The sequence below is a fragment of the Adiantum capillus-veneris genome, chromosome 3, assembly GCF_014529385.1.
Source record: "Adiantum capillus-veneris isolate H3 chromosome 3, ASM1452938v2, whole genome shotgun sequence".
Taxonomy (NCBI): domain Eukaryota; kingdom Viridiplantae; phylum Streptophyta; class Polypodiopsida; order Polypodiales; family Pteridaceae; genus Adiantum; species Adiantum capillus-veneris.
In genome coordinates, this window is record NC_140933.1 from 38,318,921 (window position 1) to 38,331,850 (window position 12,930).

The following is a 12,930-nucleotide window of genomic DNA, read 5'->3' on the forward strand; positions in this document are numbered from 1 at the left end:
AAACAGACTCCCAAGGATTTCATTGTACACTAGACCGGTACAGATGCTGAGTTGCTAATCACAGTACAGAACGTATCCCAAGATGAGGGTAAACTGCATAACAAGAATATACATTTGATTTCCTCATCGAAGACCAAACCCTGAGTGGTCAATTGAGTGAAAATGATATTGAACTCATTAATGTGAGTAGAAATAGTGCCCTCTTCCTTCATACGAAGGTCAAACAGCTTCTTCATCAAGAAAACCTTATTAGTGGCACTTTTGCTCTCATAACTGGAACACAACTTATCCCATACATCTCTAGCAGTTCTTTCTCCAACTATAGTAAAGTACACAGATTCGGCCAAATGCAAACGGAGGGTAGATTTGGCTTTAGCATCAAGTTTCTCCCACTCAACATCTATATATTCGCCCTCTGGGCGCTCCATGATAGGATCTAACTGGCCTTTTTGTATAAGAACATCTTGAATCTGCTCTTTCCAGATAGCAAAATTCGTCCCATTAAATTTTTGGATATTGTAAATATTCTTTTCATGTAATGTACCCAACATTTTTCAATAAAGGTATTTCATTTACTTTGCAAATATTTGAGGTTTGCATTTGATTAAGTCAAAGAGCATTCTAATGGAACGATCGGATCAAAAATCGGACTTTAGAACTATTAATTATGAACTTTATTCACTTGAAAACAATAAGATTGATGGGAAACTTAAGCCTCAAAATTATATCTAAAGATAAGAGTTGACTCTTTTGGAAAGAAAGTAATTTTAGGAAAGGGAGAGCAATTTTAGGAAAGGAAGAGTAATTTTAGAGGAGAAGGAGTAGGAGGAGTGCTTCTAGGAAAGAAAGAGAGGAGAAGCTTAGTTTAGAGCTCTTTTTTTGGGAGCCAAGTTTCATCCAAGAAGTTCGAAATCGCGCATCAAAATCCATGTCCGCAAAAAATAAAAAAATATATATTAAAAAAAACTAGCCCCGTGAACGTGCGTGGACTTATCTCTCCTTCCTCCCTGTACTCTTAGCTGGCCCTGAGAGCCTATATAAAGACCCCTCTCCCTTCACTTTGAGGGGGACACACTCTCAGAAGCGGAAGCTCTCTTGCTTTGACGTCGGAGTTATATTCTCTCCCTCAACCTCTCTCCCTCAATCTCTTACCCTCAAGCCATCTCCATCTCCAACTTCTTTCTCTACCATCATCGTGTTACCTCTCAAATTCTTGAGTTCTCTTTCTCACTTTCTCTCTTCTCTTTCGCAATACAATGGCCCCGAAGCGAGTGACTCGAAGCTCGAAGGACGCTCATGTCGCTCCACCTCCAAGAAAGATGCAGAGAAAGGCATCAACTACTCCAAAAAATTCTCAAGCGAAGGTATTGGTTGCGGAAGAAGTCAAAGCCGTCCAATCTCAACCAGAAGAGGTAGTCGAACGTGTTGCTAATCCGGTAAGATGAATTTATAATTCTGCATCGTTATACATGATGACCGGTAAGTCAAGCGTAAGAATTCCCTTAAGCTGTTCAAAAAACGTGATTATATCACAAGAAACAAGCATATGATTTCATAGAGTAGAGAAGGAATTGTTTGATTTATGATTACTGTTTGATAAACTATCTCTGTTTGATGTTAGAAGTTAGTTAATCTTGTTTGAGAAATCACATAAAGAAAACAATTGCTGAAAGAATATCTTGTTTCCAGATGGAACTTGCGGTTAGCGAGGTGATTCTGCGGTTAGCGGAGAGTAAGCTGAGGTTATCAACTCTCTCTTTGTCTCTTGCGGTTAGCAAAATACCTTGCGGTTAGCAGGATGCCTTGCAGTTAGTGAGATTCTCCCTTGCGGTTAGCGACTGGGAAAGTATGCACATTTCCTGGTTAGCAAATAAGTAAATCCTTTGCAAAGGCTCTGTTGGTTAGATAGAGAAAGCCTGTGGGTAGTGTCAACTCTTAAGAATAATTGAATGATTCATTTTTGTTGAATTATAAGACTATCTTCATTAGACCATGTTTCAGAAAGAAATATTTTGGTGATGTTTGAAGGGCTGGATGAAAGAATCTGTGTCTGGAATTAATTAAAGAACATTGTCTGTATATGTGAAACAGTGTGGTAGTAATTAGAAAACAAGCTAAAAGGTGTGAGTGTGGGTGGAAAGCGGGGACTGGCTCAGGTTGCCGATCAAGGATGGGTGGTCTCGATTAGTCGAGAAACTCTCCACTCCCTCTTATTAAGAGAAGTGAAATTAGAGACTCATTGTTCCAAGAGTCGAGATGACCCAAATCTACGTGACATAAAATTACTATTTAGTTTAGACTAAGTTTCATATCATATTTATGGTTTATGGATGGCAGCCGTGCCTTTTAAACGTGGGGAAAAGGGCGTTGTTTATGGATTCTAAATATGTAAATGAAATTTCATCCTTATGTTAGAAAACAGCTTCATTAGAATTCTAGATTTATCGACTTGGCTTGTGGCGTATGACCCTTATAACCACGTAAATGATGGGTGGATAGAGGACTTCCTCTCTTCTGTTGCTCGTATCTCTACTTTGTGGAAACGGAGTAGGGTGTTGTCAACGGAAAAGGAGAATAAAAGAAGGCCATCTATCAAGTAGCCCCAATCTTCTCGGGGTTGGGGACTTCACAATTGGTATTAGAGCCTTAGGTTTAAAGTTTGGTTTTTTAACCGTTTGTACTATTCTAGGGCTTGATTGCATGAATACTTGCTTGACACTGTTATCCTATCTGTTTTGTAGCACGAGTTTATGAACACCGACTATTTAACTATCTTTAAGGCAATATATCACACTGCTTGCCAATCACCAACATTTGAATTTCGTGAGAATGTGTTCCGCATCCTTGACAAGGTTTTTGCACCTCACATCAATTTTGATCCACCAACTACATGGTTGTATACAAGTCGTTGGGTTCGTGGAACAACCTTTTCTATCCGAGCACGTCACATTGAACACTTGGAGATTGACCTACATCGAATCAAGTGGGCTGAAGAATTGAAGCTGGTTTCATACTTTCAATTTTACGAAGCACCACTGACTGTCATGGCCCCTGATGGAGTCACAAATCGTAATCGATGGGTTTATGACAAAGTGATATCAGTTATCCCTGCCAATCGAGTTGTTATTGACAATCACATTCTACCGACCTTCAAGGAAAAAGTTTTCATTGCATATCCCAAGCTTCCTCTTGTGTTTCGCTTCTTACATCCACATCACCAACCACCAATCTTTTACGACATGTCAGTTGATGTGTATTACAACTATAGTTGAAACCTCTATCATATATTCTCATGGAGAGATCTCTTGTAGACCCCTATATGGCTTTTTGATGAGTTTATGAATAGTAATGTTTTACTCCAAAAGATTGTTGACTAGTTAAGTTATTTGATTGAGTTGTTTTTCTTCAAAGAAATCGTATGATTGGTTAAGTTGTGTGATTGACAAGAGTCATGACTGGTTAAGTCATGTGACTAAGTTTTGATGGGCTGGGTAAGTCATGACTGGTTAAGTCATGTGATTGAGTTTTGATGGACTGAATAAGTCAGATTTGGTTGTCATATAGTTAAGTTTTAATAGACTGGGTAAGTCAAAATTGGTAAAGTTATGCGGTTGAACCTTAGTGGACTGGATAAGTCTAAGTCTAGAAAATACCCTAATGTTTTGGGTTATTATGAATATTAATATTAAAATATGCGTATTCTCAGGAGAACCCTCAAATCACTCCTATAATGGAAAACCCTCAGAACGATGCTATCTATATGGAGATTCAAGAGAAGAAGTTATTGCTGAAATAAATGCAACCACCTTCTTTTAAAGGAGAAGATATTGACATTGAGAAGGATGCAGAAGTATGGATTGAAGCTATGGATGATTACTTCTTGGCTGCAAAGACTGCACCTGCAAATCAAGTGATGCTAGGGATGTTTTGCCTCTTTGATGAAGCGAAATTATGGTGGAAACACCATTGTCGTGACATGGGAGTATTGGAGAACTACCAGAGTTGGAGGGAAATTAAGCAGGCCGTGAAGGAAAGATACTTACCTCCTGCACATGAAGCATTGAAGATGAATGAGTTCTTTAGCTTGAAGCAATACAATTTAACCTTGGAAGAGTACTACTCAAAGTTTGTAAAGCTTAGGTGTTACGCTCCGCCAATGACCATAGAGCAGTAGGTAGCCCGTTTTTGTCAAGGTTTAAGAGAACCAATCAGCACGCGATTAGAAGCCATGAAACCTACTGCTGTGCAAGATGCTTTACTACAAGCTAAGCCCTTAATGAAGGAGCAAGGGATTAGAAGGAGAGTTGAACAAAATCAAAGTTTTAACGGTTCCAGACGTCCAATAAGGCTTCCCAATAATAATGGACAACCATAAAGAGCTTATGCTGCTAATGCTCAAAATCCTTCATGCTTGGATGTTTGATGTTTTGAATGTGGAGAGTTGGGACATTATTGGAATAGATGTCCATGTTTGACTAATAGAGCAGTAGCAACAACTGAAGTAGATCAAAGACACCGTCCTTTTGGACTTAACAATTGACGAGGTGGTGGACGAGGAAGAGCAGCCAGAGTCTTTGGAAGAGGTCAAGGTAGGAACGCCCATATACATGCAGTCTTAGGAGAGCCTACCCTTGGCGAAGAAGAAGAGAGAGCAAGAATTTATGCTGCTATTGACAACCCTGGAGCCCAAAGACAATTTACTGTTATTCAAACACCAGCAACCCATCAAGGTAAACCCTTTAACCTTCTCATCGATTGTGGCAGTACTCATTCTTTTCTATCCTTGAAATGCTTGCGAAAGTTGAACTTGAATAAAAAACAAGCTAAACCCATGACAATAGAATTGGCTAATGGGAAAACCGTGGTATCACGATATTCTGTGGGACCCCTTGAATTTGAACTAGGAGGACATGCTACTTCAGCTTTCTTTAGAAATTTACCAGTTGGAATGTATGATGGAATTCTTGGGATGGATTGGTTATCTAAGAATCACGCTAGCATCCACTGTGGCCTTGGTAGTATGAGCTTTAGAGATAGTCAAGCAAAGCAAGTTGAAGTACAGGAAAAGAATGGGATTCCAAAGATTCAATTAGCTAAAGCCAACTGCCTACTCAAAGGTATGAAGACCGGACAACAAATATTTGTGGTCAAGCTGAACAAGTTGGATTCAAAATCAATCGTTATGAAACCCTCTTGGCTTCATGAATATTCAGATGTCTTCCTTGAAGATCTCACCTCTCTTCCTCCAAATCGAGAGATTGATCATGAGATAGAGGTTCTTCCAGGAAGTGAGCTAGTGTCAAAGAGACCTTATAAAATGGCGTTACCAGAGGCCATTGAACTGAAAGAATAGCTTCATCAACTTATAGAACAAGGATTTATTAGACCGAGTAAATCAAGTTGGGGATCTCCGGTACTCTTTCAGAAGAAGAAAGATGGGACTTTATGACTCTACATTGATTAAGAGGACTAAACCAATTAACAGTTAAGAACAACTATCCTATCCCACGAATTGATGAATTGCTGGACAGAATACATGGTTCCAAGGTCTTCTCAAAGATAGATCTAAGATCTCGTTATTATCAAATCAAAATAAAGGAATCAGAGATTCCAAAGACGGCTTTCAACACCCACTATGGACATTTTGAGTTCATAGTAATGTCATTTGGTCTCACGAATGCTCCGACTACATTCAATAGATTGATTCAGGATATTTTCAGGCCGTTCCTAGATGACTTTGTTCTTGTCTTCTTTGACGATATTCTAATCTACTCAAAGGATGAAGAAGAACATGAAGACCACCTGAGAAAGGTGTTGGATATTCTTTGAGAACGCAAGCTATATGCAAAGATGAGCAAGTGTTCATTTTTCACTGCAAGGATTGAGTATTTGGGATTCATTGTTTTGCATGAAGGAATCTCAGTGGACCCTGCTAAAGTTCAAGACATTGTTGAATGGCCTCAGCCATCAAATGCAAGTGAGCTTAGAGGATTCTTAGGAATCACAGGATGGTATAGAATCTTTATAAAGGATTATGCAGTGATTGCTTCACCCTTGACCGATCTTTTGAAGAAAGGAGTGAAGATAAGCTGAGGACCACTACACCAAGAAAGATTTGATCAACTTAAGCAGTATGTGACTACAACACCGTGCCTAAAGCTACCAGACTTTAATCGGCCAAGCCTTTGAAGTCGTCACTAATGCTAGTGGAATAGCAGTTGGAGGAGTATTAGCTCAAGAAGGCAGACCAATAGCTTTCACCTCATGTAAGCTTAAGGTTCATGAAAAGAACTATCCCACCCACGATCTCGAAACACTACTTATTGGGATGTAAGTTTCGACTTATAACCTACCATAAGAGCTTAAAGTGGAATTTTCACCCAAGCAACCTTGAATATACGACAAAGACGATAGGCAGAACTTTTGCAAGAATTTGACTTTGACATTATCTATTGTCCCAGAAAAGAGAACACGGTTGTAGATTCACTCAGTTGAAAACCTTTTTTGAGCCTCATATCTATACCCAACAACCCAATTAATTAAAAGATTAAGGAAGTTGGGTCATCTGACATAGAGTATCAAAGGCATCTTAACCTTGCTCGATCTGGGGATTCAAAAAATTATACCTTCAATGTTACAATTCTCACATGATGGATCTTGTCTCTACTATAGAGATAGATTATGTGTATCAAAGGACCCTAACTTAAAGAAGGATATCTTATTTGAGGCCCATGATAGCCCTACTTCAGGATACCCAAGATATGCAAAGACTCTCAATGCCGTACGAAAAAGTGTCTATTGGACGGGGCAAAAGGCAGATGTTCTATGCTATGTTCGTCAATGCTTGACATGCCAAAGGATTAAAGCTGAGAGAGTTAAACGTCCTGATAGACTTCAACCATTGGACATTCCCCAAATGAAATGGGAATGCATAAGTATGGACTTCGTCATTGGATTACCTATGGTACAAGGAGGTTATAATTCACTCATGGTAGTTGTTGACCTACTCACGAAGGTTGTGCATCTCATACCAGTCCAGACAACCTTTACCGCCTCTGACATTGCACGACTATTTGTTAAAGAGAATTTCAGATTGCATGGATTGCCCAAACGGATTGTAAGCGATCGAGATGTGAAGTTCAGTTCAAACTTTTGGACCTCACTCTTCAAGGCAATTGGAACAGAGTTAAACTTTAGTATCACATAACATCCTCAATCAGATGGTCAAACAGAACGAGTTAACCAAGTCATCAAAGATATTCTTAGAGCTAACCTAGGTGATGGACTCAACTTTTACCTCTAGTGGAGTATGCTTACAATGCTTCTCATCATCAAAGCATTGGTATGACCCCATTTTGTGCCTTGTATGGTCAAGAATATATCTCTCCACTCAACTGTTTTGACCCTACCATCAGAGTTGAAGCGTCTAAGAAGATGCTGGAAAAAATGGAAAATCAAACAAAGGCCATCCGAAAGGATATTCAGGCAGCTCAGGATCATCAAAAGCAGTATGCGGATAGTAAGAGATCCGAAAGAAGATTTAAAGAAGGTGACAAGGTTTTTCTTCGGATTCATCCAAAAGAGAAGTACCCTATCACTTGGAAAGTACAAGAAGCTTAGTCCATGTTATTGTGGCCCTTATGAAGTGAACAAGTGTATAGGAACCCAAGCGTACAAGTTGAAGTTGCCAGCTCATATCAAAGTCCACGATGTATTTCATGTAAGCTTGTTAAAACCCTATATTCCTAGTGATGATCAACTCCTCAATGATGAGCAAATTGTCATGCCTACTCAAAACATCTTGGAACTCCAACCTTCTAGAATTTTAGAGTCTTGAGAGAAGATCCTTCAAAATAGAGTTCTCAGAGAACACCTTGTTAAGTGGCAAGATTATCCTTGCAACATGGGAAGATGAAGCCACCCTAAAGAAGGACTATCCTTAATTTTTCTCAAGATGAGGACATCTCGGATTCCTAAGTTGGGAGATTGTAATGTACCCAACATTTTTCAATAAAGGTATTTCATTTACTTTGCAAATATTTGAGGTTTGCATTTTAAGTCAAAGAGCATTCTAATGGAACGATCGGATAAAAAATCGAACTTTAGAACTATTAATTATGAACCTTATTCACTTGAAAACAATAAGGTTGATGGGAAACTTAACCCTCAAGATTGTATTTAAAGATAAGAGTTGACTCTTTTGGCCAAGAGTCGAGATGGCCCAAATCTACGTGACATAAAATTACTATTTAGTTTATACTAAGTTTCATATCATATTTATGGTTTATGGATGGCGGCCGTGCCTCTTAAACGTGGGAAAACAAGCGTTGTTTATGGATTCTAAATATGTCAATGGAATTTTATCCTTATGTTAGGAAACAATTGCATTAGAATCCTAGATTTATCGACCTGGCTTGTGGCATATGACCCTTATAACCATGTAAATGATGGATAGAGGACTTCCTCTCTTCTATTGCTCGTATCTCTACTTTGTGGAAACGGAGTAGGGTGTCGTCAACAGAAAAGGAGAATAAAGGAAGGCCATCTTTCAAGTTGCCCCAATCTTCTCGAGGTTGGGGACCCCACATTTCACCACTAGATGGCATGGATGCAAGCTAAAGATAATATGGCGATAAACACTGGTAATTCTAGGAAAAATTCGATAGAGTTTTCTTAGAAAAACTTACAGAATCTATATCCAAAACTGTCACAAGAGATCAGTAACGCATTAAAAGTAATGCTCTCAAAGCATAAGATAGATGCATCAACCACTAACTGTGCATAAAAAGTTAAAAGCTGACCCAAGACTGCCAACACGGCGTCAAATGCATCTAGCCCTCTCTAGACATGTCCTATGGTGAGGTCACGAAAAAGGGGTACTCCAGCAACCTGTATCACCGAAAGGATCGCAACATTCGAGAATCCCCCAGCTCAAGAAACCTCATGCTATCGACCGTCACAAAAGGTTATGCAAATAAGAAACCAGCCCAGTCTTAGAAAGGGCCTCCGAACCGAGTCTCAGAAACGGTCGAGACTGCTAGAAACAAGCCAAATCGTCTCCACAAAAGGTACATATGGCAGTTTCCGCAACTCAACATACATCCACTATCAAGAATACTGCAAGGTGCAGTATACACGCTCAAACATGCGCCAAAAAAAAAGTGTAAGCAGTAAACAAATCCCTGTGGGGAGTAAAACCACTCTCAAAAGAGCTCAAGAATTATCAAAAGTGCCAAAACAATGCATATGCGCATCAAGTACTCCTACTGAAACCCGTGCTGATGCTAAACACTGCAACCTGTAAGAAACCTGGATGTCGTGTATGTATGCAAGAATCTGTGATGAGATGGATGCCTGAAAAACCCAAGACAATGTCGATGCCAAAAAGTGCTCCTAATCAGCCCACAAACACTATCTCAATAGCACATAATAGCCATAAAGTGGCTATATACCATCCCAAAATAGTCTCTGAACAACCTGCACTTGTGTCCTGTACCTGTACCTGTATCTGCAGCAAAAGTGGAGTTGAAAAATACAACTCCTGAAGCGTAGCTCTAATGAAGCTTTTGACTGTACGAATAGCTTTGAAAGGGGGGTAAAACTCACAGGACACCTGCTGGAAACGCTCTCGGAACGCTGAATTTGCCGATGCCAAAATCGGAACCTGTTTGCACTTTTGAAAGTACACGTGTGCGGATGCGAAGACGACAAGCACGAACCCTGCTCTCATACCAGTTGAAGGTGCCGCGAGAAGCGTGTGCGAGTGCGAGTGCAAGTGCGAGAGCAGAGAGAGAGAGAGAGAGAGAGAGAGAGAGACCTACTTTGGGTGGAGCCCACAACAACGTCACCCTGTTGTAGCTCCTTATTCTGTTGTATTAAAGAATAAATGTATACATGGTTAAGTTTGTAGATGGGTTAATAGTAAGTGGGATGTCCGGTCAGTTGGCATGAATCCCAGAAACTCTCTCTAAACCTTGGTGGGAATTTGCTTCCGTGGCATTCATAAGACCTGATCAGTATTATTTTGGTCTTTTTTGAGGGAAGGTAATACGATATTGGCATTAAATTTTTAGTTTTGCTGCTTGTTAGATGGGCTATGCCGCTATCTTTTTGGCTAGCTATGATATAGTGATTTGTTTTTTTGGGAAGTAGTGAACTCCATTTTATGAAAAACAAAAAATATTATCAGTTCTTAACTTAGAACCTACTCGTTAAAAAATATTTAGGCTTGGTTACTATTAAAACCTCATTAAACCAATAGAGTATTACTCAAGTATTTTGTTTCTTGAAGGGACATACCACTTGTGGTTTAAAAAGAGGGTGATCTAATACTTGGATTAAAAGAGATTTAGGTTCTCTTTGACTAGAAACATTGTGATAATATATATAATTGATTTACTTTGGACTTAGCTTGTAAAAGGTATTTTTTAATTATAAAAGATGGACATGGATAACAACTGATATAGTCCATTAATACTTGTAAAACACATCCAAGGCTAGCTGAATTATTGTCTTGTTTGGAAGGATGCAGGTAAGGACTCTATCTTATCTTGGAGGGTTTTTTTAAACTTTGGCAAGCTATCCTACTTTGGATGGAACACTCACTTATGACTTGAGAAGTTCCTTTACTATTTGCATACTGAAAGGGGATCTCTTTCTTACAAACATTGTACTTAAATGATTCCAATAATGAGTTGTTTTTGTACTTATCTATTCCTTGCTCCATTGCCAGCTGTCTTTTGAATGTAAAAATTCAATTATGTCTTATTATCTAAGATTTAAGAGCTACACACACACACACACACACACACACACACACACACACACACACACACACACACACACACACACACACACACACACACCAAAATTTTTCTCCACTTGAGATTTATGTAGGAACCTCTCCATAGTTCTAAAATTCCTATCATTAAGAATTTTTGGCGAAATCTGTAAGGGTACCAAGTGATGTGGGTTTATACAAGAGGGACTAAATGAAAGTACCACCCTACATGAATCCACTATCCCACTCTCTGGACTTAAAAAACCTCCTGCACTTCCACCACCTCTCCCACTACCCCCACTCCTTCACCGCCACATTTCTAACTGCCAATATTCTCATGCATGGAGAGCCTTACACTATATATGAAGGTGGTGGTCTTTGATCGTGAGGCTCTCAACATGCAAGAATTCCTCATTGGGCCTTACATTGCCAACCAATTTTACATGGATCTTCCCACTCAGGTTTAAGAAAAATACGAGTACTTTTTTATTTTGTGTTTAGCATATAGTAGATATCAAGGAATGTAAACACCTGTAGTCAATGATTGAACCACTTACACAACACCTGTAGTCTATGATTGAAGCACTAACTTGTTCTTTTTCTCATAATGGATGCAGGTATCATTTGTGGAGCTTTCTATATTCTACACACAAATTCTTCTAAAAAGCACTCTGTTGTAACTACCAACCTAATGGAAGTATCTCTTTTTGAAGCATCTATGCTTTGTACTTGTGCTAAGTTGATGTCCTTAGCTCCCTTCATTGAAAGATACCTACACATGCTAATGATCTTGGCAGCTCACAAACTGACCAAGATCCTTTTTCTTGATAAACGAGCTAATATTCTCCTACATGCAGGACATTGTAGCTACTTGGCATGAAGAACTCATGCAACTAGGGTACTCAAACCGATTATCTGTTGTAGCCTCTTTCATACAAGGCCTACTGCTTTGCATAAGGGACCCTATCTTCCACAACACCATCATTGAACATCATTTGGCATGTGTCAATGCTGGAGCAGGATTTGACACTCTACTCTTATCCATCTTGGAAATCCCAGCATGGCTGTGCATCTATGCCCTAGACTGGCAAACCCATCACTAGCCACTGAGAAGGTTTGAGAAATCTTAACCAACATCCCTAATATTCTCAGTGAGTAATTTTGGGAAAACAAAGAATGGTGGGAGAATTTCCTTCCATCATGAGGAGATCCATGGTGATGCATGGGAAGAAGCTCCAAAATGACCCTCTTATGAGACAAAAGAAGAAAAGTATGATGCAAGAGGCCCCTATGGTGTCTTTTTCACACCTTCAAACCTATGAGTAACCTCATTCCAAAAGAACTAGAGGATGATGAACAAGAAGCTATCAAGGAGGAATTTTCAGTTTTGGAACTCTTTTGGAGAAGGTCTTCAAACCTATGGAGGCTTATACTGACCCTTTTATCCCTTATAGATGGATGAAGCCTATGCTGCAAGACACCCATCAAAAGGTCTGGGGCTTTGGGAACTATGCCCTACTATCTCCCATTAATGAGAGATTTCTCCTCACCTTGCTCAATGACAAGGACACGGATGCAACAAAAATGGGTTTGTAGCACATTGTGCTAACCAAATCTTCCAATATCATTGAGCCATTGGCTGCCCATTTACTATGGCACAATTTGATACACAAAGATGCTCTATCAACTTGGGGTATGTCCTTGGAGTAAAAGGAGTCATTTCCCTCATAGGCCGAGACCCTAGCTACACTGCACAACTCTAGAATATTCACATACCATTTATCAAATGTGGCTATGAGTCTAATAGTAGCGAAGGGGACCACTGTTGTGATGGAAGTGTACTTTGGATTGACCATGCTTTATGGCTAATGATGTTTAAGGTCACCTCCCTTTTTCCAGTTGACTCATTAAAGTAAAGCACCCTCAAATTTCTAAAATGGGTCTCTATTGAAGGGGAGGAGGTCATCAAAGCTCTCCTCATTCACTTTATGTATCGGGAGAGCTTAAAAAGATTCATAAAGCAAGTTTTCCTATTCTAGAAATTTCCCTTGGATGTTCAAAGGAATGAACTAGATGCATTTCTCCAAAAGGATATTCTACCCACCAGAGAATCTAGCTCTGATTCTAGGCATGGAAAGAGAGGGTGGGTG